Source organism: Rhinoraja longicauda, chromosome 16, assembly GCF_053455715.1.
Source record: "Rhinoraja longicauda isolate Sanriku21f chromosome 16, sRhiLon1.1, whole genome shotgun sequence".
In the NCBI taxonomy this organism is placed as follows: domain Eukaryota; kingdom Metazoa; phylum Chordata; class Chondrichthyes; order Rajiformes; family Arhynchobatidae; genus Rhinoraja; species Rhinoraja longicauda.
In genome coordinates, this window is record NC_135968.1 from 2,166,011 (window position 1) to 2,175,494 (window position 9,484).

Genomic DNA, 9,484 nt, shown 5'->3' on the forward strand with positions numbered 1-9,484 from the left:
CAAACCTACATGGCAGAATGCTGGTCCCCCTTCCGTTGAGGTGCAACTCGTCCCTTTTGTTCAATTCACCCTTACCCGAAAACTGATCCCAGTGGTCTAAGAATCTAAATCCCTGCTCCCTGCACCAGCTCCTCAGCAAAACATTCAGATCCCCTTTCTCCCTGTTCCTGCCCTCATCAGCACGAGGAACTGGAAGAAAACCGGAGATAACCACCCTGGAGGTCCTGCTTTTCAACCCACTTCCGAGCTCTCGAAAGTCACGGTGCAGAATACCTTTCCACTTCTTCCCGACGACTTTTGCGCTGATATGCTCTTCCACTTCCAGCTGCTCACATTCACCCTTGAGGCTGCACTGCATTCGGCCAGTGACGTCCTGGATCCTGGCACCACGGAGGCAACACACCACCATTGAATCCAGCTTCATGCCGCAGAAACCCCTTTCTGTCACTCTCACGATGGAGTCCTCTCCTACCACGGCTCTGCCCGAGAACTCTCGCAATGAAGGCCAACATGACATTAGCTTTCTTCACTGCCTGCTGTACCTGCATGCTTACTTACAGTGACTGATGTACAAGGACATACATGTTTCGTTGAACCTACCCTTTTCCTACCTGACACCATTCGGATAGTATGCCTTCCTGATCTTGCCAGCAAAGTGGATAACCTCCCATTTATCCTCATTATGCTGTGGCTGGTATGCATCTGCCCAGTCACCCAACCTATCCATGTCATCCTGGAGCCTCATAGCATCAGCTGCCACCCAGCTTTATCATCCGTAAAATTGGGGATGCTACGGTCTAAATCCTTAATAAATATCTTAACTACCTGGGGTCCCACAAATGTGCCTTGCATCACCACACTTGTCCCTCCCTGCCATTCAGAAAATGATCCGTTAATTCCTACTCTTTGCTTCCTGTCTGCCAACCAATTCGCTATCCATGTTAATACCCTACCCCCAATACCACGTGCTCTAATTTTACACACTCATTTCTTGCGTGGAACCTTGCCAAAGGCTTTTTGAATGTCCAGATATACTACATCCACTGGCTCTCCCTTATCCATTCTGCTTGTTACATCCTCAATAAATTCCAGAAGATTAGTCAAGCATGATTTCCCCATCATAAATCCATGCAGTCTTTGACGGATCCCGTCATTCTTTTCAAATGCGCTGCTATTTCATCTTTAATAATATGACTTGGATAAAGGGATTACAAGTACCATTAGCAAATTTGCAGATGATACAAAGCTGGGTGGTAGTGTCAACTGTAATGAAGATGCTATGAGGTTGCAGGGTGACTTGGACAGTTTGTGTGAGTGGGCGGATGCTTGGCAGATGCAGTTTAATGTGAATAAATGTGAGGTTATCCACTTTGGTGGTAAGAATAGGAAGGCAGAGTATTATCTGAATGGTGTCACGTTAGGAAAAGTGGACGTACAACGAGATCTGGGTGTCCTAGTGCATCAGTCACTGAAAGGAAGCATGCAGGTACAGCAGGCAGTGAAGAAAGCCAATGGAATGTTGGCTTTCATAACAAGAGGAGTTGAGTATAAGAGCAAAGAGGTCCTTCTGCAGTTGTACAGGGCCATAGTGAGACCTCACCTGGTGTACTGTGTGCAGTTTTGGTCTCCAAGTTTGAGGACGGATATACTTGCTATTGAGGGCGTGCAGCTTATGTTCACTAGGTTAATTCCCGGAATGGCGGGACTGTCATATGTTGAAAGACTGGAGGTTATATACACTGGAATTTAGATGAGAGGAGATCTTATCGAAACGTATAAGATTATTAAGGGGTTGGACACGTTACAGGCACGAAACATGTTCCCAATGTTGGGGGAGTCCAGAACAAGGGGCCACAGTTTAAGAATAAGGGGTAGGCCATTTAGAACTGAGATGAGGAAAAACGTTTTCAGTCAGAGAGTTGTGAATCTGTGGAATTCTCTTCCTCAGAAGGCAGTGGAGGCCAATTCTCTGAATGCATTCAAGAGAGAGCTAGATAGAGCTCTTAAGGATAGCGGAGTCAGGGGGTATGGGGAGAAGGCAGGAACGGGTACTGATTGAGAATGATTAGCCATGATCACGTTGAATGGCGGTGCTGGCTCGAAGGGCCGAATGACCTCCTCCTGCACCTATTGTCTATTGTCTATAATTGACTCCATCATCTTTCCCGCTACCTATGTGAGGCTACCTGGTCTTTAATTTCCTGTTTTCTCTCTCCGCACTTATTTAAAAAGTGGGGTCACATTGACTTCCCTCCAGTCGACAGGAACAGACCTAGAGTCGATAAAACATCGGAAAATGATCAGCAAAGCATCCAGGATTTTGTACGGCGACCTCCTTGAGTACTCTGGGATGCAGACCATCTGCCCCTCGGGGTATATCTGCGTTCAGTCCCTGCAGTTTACCAAACGCAATTTCCTGACTAATATGGATTCCCTTTAGTTCCTCCCTCCAACTAGATCCTCGCTCCCCTAGTTTTTCCGGGATATTTTTTGTGTCGTCTTCAGTGAAGACAGAACTGAAGTACTCGTTCAACTGGTCTGTCATTTCATATTTCAATTATAAATTCATCTGCTTCTGACTGTAAGGGACCTACGTTTGGCTTCACTGATCTCTTCCGCTTCAAATATCTAAAGAGGTTTTTACAGTCAGTTGTTAAATTACCACAAGATTTCTTTCAGTCTCGATTTCCCCTTCTTAATTATCCCCTTTGTCTTCTGCCCTTGTAGAATTGTCGAATTTGAGCGAACCAATGTTCATGGAGATGACCATGTATTTACCAGTGGTGTCATTACCCGCAAAGAGACTGCAGCGGATTTTCCGAGATTGCTCAGCTGTGATTAAATGGTTAATTCAAGGACAGATTCTATAGGTGCAAAGAAATGGACTTTTGACTGAGCTGTCGTCGATGTCTGTTCGATAACAGACTTTCTCGGCGCCAGAAACATGGCGACACTTTATGCACTTCCCAGCTGAAGTTGGTTGTGCGATTTCACTGGATTGTATGCAAAAACAAAGAATTTCACTGTACCCACATTAAGCGCAAATGGAAATAAAGTATCATTGAATAATTGAATAATTGAATCATTGATTTTGTTGTAATGCGATGCATTTATTAACAAAAATAAAACGAAATATACAATTAATTGACAAGTAAATCATAAAGGTTGATACGTTTAACATAAGCGCAAGACAGTGCATGCACGAAGGGATCATTCCCACCGCACTCAATAGTCAGGAGTGAGACAAAGTGTTGACTGGTGCAGGAAAATACGTGGGGGACAACATGGGTCGCAGGATTGATCGATTTGTAAAATATATGTGTGCTCTGGCTAAGGAACATGGAATGCAGACCCCACTGATCATCCCAGACATGCTTTACATTTTCACACACACCTACATTATATCACCAATGACCTTCACGCAGAAGAGTTCATTTCATGTTCACTGCTTCAGTGTGCAAAGGGATACAATGCAGACACCTCTGGCAATCGCTGAGCTGGAAGATAATGAGCATCCATTCAGTCTTTTACACATTTTTACTCGGGTCACTATCTGTGTGCTGTGTGACTCGCAATCACTCTCACCATATGAACTACGTTATATCTCTGTGTCAGATAATCACTAAGCAGATTCCATACAGAACCTCAGAGACATTGATGCACACTGTAAACGTGAAAGCTAATTCCAATCAAACCGCGATTTATATGATCAGAATTGATACCCTTGACAACTTAATCGAAATGATGCAGCATGTGGCCAATAAGATTGTTAGCTGGAAGTTTGCACAATCTGTTGCTAGGTAGTTTTTTATTTTGTCAGTTGTAATTCACCATCAGAGTTTTCAATGTTTGAGCAGCAGACTGGAAACGCCTCATTGATTTATGAGCACGTTCGACACAGGTGTTTCCTTTCAGTTACATGGTGAGTTCTTGCCCTTCGTTCAAAATGAAATGTTTTGTCTTCGGCCACAGAAAATGTAGAAGAGGGGGGTTAATCTGGTTCGGCAGAATCATAAGTGCATTCATTCCTTGTGTTATTTGTCATGTTATTACATATTCCATGCGCAATCTTACGATATTAAGGATAGCGGAGTGAGGGGGTATGGGGAGAAGGCAGGAACGGGGTACTGATTGAGAGTGATCAGCCATGATCGCATTGAATGGCGGTGCCTGCTCGAAGGGCTGAATGGCCTGCACCTATTGTCTATTGTTTATTAAGGATCAGCTGTGCAGGGCCACATAAAAGCAAACAATTAGAGGGAAGTATGAGGCGTTAATAACGTAAATTTAGTTTTCCCCACTTTGATATAATGGACAACTTTAGTCTTGTAGAAGTCATGGAGAACCTGATCGATATGTCATCGAATCAAAATGAAATTGATTTTAGACAGGCAGACAAAAGGTTGCATGATTGGGCCGTTCGATCTCACATTACAGGTTACAAACATAGAAAAATAGAAACAAAGAAAATAGATGCGGAGGTAGAACATTCGGCCCTTTTAATCCGAACCGCCCTTCAATATGATCATTGACGATCATTCAAAATCAATAGCCCGTTCCAGCCTTTCCCCCATATCCATTGATTCCTTTAGCTCCAAGAGGTAAATCTAACTCCCTCGCAAACATCCAATGAATTGCCCCCCACTGCTTTCTGTGGCAGACAATTCCACAGATACACATTTCTCTGGGTGAAAAGGTTTCTCCACATATCAGTCCTAAATGGCCTGTCCCTCAATCTTAATCTGTCACCCCTGGTTCTGGACTCCCCCAACATCGGGCCCATTCTTCCTGCATCCACCGTGCCCGATCCTGGAAGGATTTTATATGTTTCCATAAGATCCCTTTTCATCCTTCTAAATTCCAGCGAATACAAGCCCAGTCGACGCATTCTTTCATCATACGTCACTCCCGCCACCATGGGCATTGACATACGAAAATAACTGCAGATACTGGTAGAAATCGAGGGTATCACAAAATGCTGGAGTAACTCAGCAGATCAGGTAGCACCTCAGGAGAGAAGGAATTAACATGCTGAACCTATGCTGTAATAGCAATAATGTCCTTCCTCAAATTAGGAGACCAAAATTGCACACAATACTCCAGGTTCGGTCTCACCATGGCTCTGTCCAACTGCAGTAGAACCTCCTTTCTCCCGATCTCAAATCCTCTCATGATGAAGGCCAACATGCCATTTCCTTTCTACACTGGCTGCTGTACCTGCATGGTTACTTTCCGTGACTGATGTACAAGCATAGCCAGGACACGTTGCAGCTCTCCTTCTCCTAATCTGACACCATTCAGATAAATATCTACCTTCCTGTTCATGCCACCAAAGTTCATACCATACATTTATCCATATGATACCTCATTTGCAATGCTTCTGCGAATTTACCAAACCTATACATGTCGCACTGCAGCGTCATAGCTTCTTCATCGCAGCTCACACTGCCACCCGGTAAGTGTCACCTGCAAACTTGGAGATGTTACATTTAATTCCCTCTTCTAAATTGTTAATATATATTGTAAAAAACGGGGGTCCCAGCACCGAGCCTTACGGCATCCCCTAGTCAATGACTGCCACCTGAAAACGACCCGTTAATTACTGCTCTTTGGTTCTTGTCTGCCAACCAGTTCTTTATTCGTGTCAATATCCTACCCCCAAACCCATCTGCTCTAATTTTGCACACTAATCTTCTTGTGTGGGACCTTGTCAAATGTTTTCTGCAAGTCCAGATACGCCACATCCACTGGTACTCTCCTCACTCATTCTGCAGTACATGTTACATCCTCAAAAAACTCCCCATTTGTGATAACTGTCAATTACAAGAAGCCAATTTAACTCATATTTTGTCACTTGTACAAATATACAACATTTTTCGATCGATATTTTAAAAACTATTTCCAAAGTTATCGATAACCAACTGGACTTAGATCCACAATTAATAATATAAGGAGTATCAGATCACATTGCAAACTTTACGATAAGTCAGAGACATTTTCTTGACTACAGTTTAATAACTGCGAAAAAATTAATACTTAAATTTTGGAAAAAAACAATAACCCCCACAATTAAAATGTGGATTACGGAAATGACCGAGAACTTGCATTTGGGAAAAATAAGGTTTTTCTTAATTGACAAATCAGATCTATTTTTTTTAAATTTGGTCTACATTTATTGAATTTTTTAAAACGTAAATGGATTTGGCACAAAACGAAATTTTAAAACTAAAGTTAAAACATGAGTTTAGGGTTGGATGTACAACGATACTCATCATCACCCCGATCTATCCCCATAACCTTTATATTTGTAATTATCTTTCTTCCTTGCTAACAAAAATAAAAATAAAATATATTACAAAAAGAGATGTTACATTTAATTCCCTCTTCTAAATCGTTAATATATATTGTAAATAACGGGGGTCCCAGCACCGAGCCTTACGGTACCCCTCTAGTCACTGACTGCCATTCTGAAAACGACCCGTTAATTACTGCTCTTTGGTTCTTGTCTGCCAACCAGTTCTTTATCCATGTCAATATCCATGTCAATATCCTACCCCCAATCCCATCTGCTCTAATTTTGCAAACTAATCTTCTTGTGTGGGACTATGTCAAAGGTTTTCTGCAAGTCCAGATACACCACATCCACTGGTTCTCCCTTATCCATTCTACAGTACTTGTTCCATTCTCAAAAACCTCCAAAAAATTAGTCAAGCATGATATCCTCTTCATAAATCTATGCTAACTGACCGTTCCTGTCACGGCTTTCCAAATGCGATGTAATAACATCTTTAATAATCGACTACAGCATCTTCCCCACTACCGATGTAAGGCTAATTGGTCTATAATTCCACGTTTTCTCACTCTCTCCTTTCCTAAAAAGTGCAGTTGCATTGGCTACTCTCCAGTTCACAGGAACTGATCCAGCGTCGATAGAACAGTGAAAAGTGATCACCAATGCATCCACGATTTCTCGGGCCACCTCCTTGAGTACTCTGGGATGCAAACCATCAGGCCCTGGGGATTTATCTACCTTCAGTCCCAAAGGTTTACCGATCACCATTTTTTAGCCAATGTGGATTCCCTCCAGTTCCTCCCTCCCATGGGATCCTCGGTGCTCTAGTATTTCCGGGGGATTGTTTGTGTCTTCCTTAGTGAAGACTGAATCAAAGTACTCGTTTAACTGTTTTGCCATTTCCTTGTTTTCCATTATAAATTCACCCGTCTCTGACTGTTAGGGACCTACATTCGTCTTCACTGAGCTTTTACTTTTTACATACCTAAATAAACCTTTACAATCAGTTTTTATATTCACCGCAAGCTTTCTTTCTTGCTCTCCACCCCCCTCAAAATTGACCCATTTGTCCTCCTATGTTGAGTTCCTAATTTCTCCCAGTCCTCTGATTTTCTGCTACTTCTGGCCAATTTGTATGCCTCTTCCTTCGGTTTAACACTGTCCCTGACATCCTTCGTCAGCCACGGTGGAGCCGCCTTCCCAGTTTGATTTTTTCGGCATGGAGCGCAGGAGGAAGAGCTGAGATCTTACAGAGGTATACAAAATCATGAGAGGAATAGATCGAGAAGATCCACCATCTTCTGCCCAGAGAAGGGGAATCGAGGACCAGAGGACATAGGTTCAAGATGACGGGGAAAAGATTTAATCGGAATCCGAGGGGCAACATTTTAACACAAAGGGTGGTGGGTGTATGGAACAAGCTGCCAGGGGACGTAATTGAAGCTGGGACTATCGCATCGTTTAAGAGACAGTAAGACAGGAACATGAATAGGACAGGTTTGGAAGGATATGGACCAAGCGCATGTAACACTGACTAGTGACGGGTGACATTGTTGGCCGGTGTGGGCGAGTTGGGCCGAACGGCCTGTTTCCGCGATGTATCCCTCTGTGACTCTATGAATCTAACAATTCCTAGAGTTCAAACTTGCGGTCTTTAAATCTTCGCCCTTGCATCTCCACTGTCAACCGTTTTAGCTTAGTTTGACAATTCCCGTCTCATACCTTCAAAGTCACCTTTATTCAAGTTCAGGACGATAGTCTCTGAAATAACCGTGTCACTCTCCATCCAAATGCAGAATTCCACAATATTATGGTCGCGGTTGCCCAAAGGGCCTTGCAAAACAAGATCGCGAACTAAGCCTTCCTCGTTCCATAATACCCAATCTAGGATGGCATGCCCTCTGGTCGGTTCCTCTACATATTGGTTTAAAAAGCCATCCCGTATACATTCCAGGAAATGCTCCACATCAACGTTGATATCAATTTGGTTGAGCCAATCGCAATGTAAATTAAAGTCACCCATGATAACCGCTGTACCGTTGCGACACGCATCCCTAATTTCCTGCTTGATGCTATCCCGAACATTCCTACTGCTCTTCGGTGGTATGTATACCACTCCAACAAGTGTTTTCTGCCCCTGACCATTTCGCTGTTGTACCCATACCGATTTTACAGCATCCAAACTAATGACTCTCCTTGCCCCTGCATTACTGCTTATTGATCGTTCAAATTGATATGGATGATCGTCCAATATATCACGTTGTCCCTGCCGCATATGTGTCCCATTTAATTTTATTAGACTCAGAACTCGCATTTATGGTGGATTTTTTTAATGCATGGCATTTCAAATTTATTCTGATTCCAACTGAGTTCACCTTTCCTCCGCATATTATGTGGCTGGAGTCCAACACTCCATCGTTAGCAAAGAGCAGGGGGTAACTGAACGGAAGCACCTGTGGATTATTTAGAGAAATGAAAGTACTGATTCCTGCCCGAAACACCGAGCTGCTGACTGCGAACTAACTCCTCCAAGATCTGCCCAGCAACACGTGTCTCGTACCCTCAACTAGGGACGCAATTGGATAACCAATGAGTCATGAGGATTCATAATTTAATTGTGCTCTTCTCACAGTTTGGACCCAAAGATACTTTGAAAGTGAGAAGTGCAAATGATTAAAAGACCGAATAGGTACTCATTACATCCATTCACAAATTGTCTAGATACAATTATTGGAGTTGGAGGGATCTAATAATATTTCGAACAATCAGACACATGACGATCAGTCATGATCAGGTTGAGGCAGAACCAGTTCTAAGGGCCAAATGGCCGACCCTACTCCAATCGTTAATGTTTGTTTTTTGTCGTGATCCGTTACTATAAATATGATTCAGTGTGCAACACTGTTTTTCATGAAATCGCGTTGCAAATATTTCCTTTGAGCATGTCCCATGCGGAGTGACATGGTAAAAATGACGTGTCAGCGAGTTTAAATGTGAATAAATGATAATAATTCACTCTGATTTAATGTCAGCTACTTTCACAATAGCGCAGAACGCCTTGCCTGGCCTCACGTCAACATAAATTGTTGCAGATATGGAGAAATGAAATAGAACAACGGAAAGTCACGAGACCAACCTCTGTGACCCAACCATCTGCCAATCGATATCCTTACCTGCACTTTCCCTAAGCCT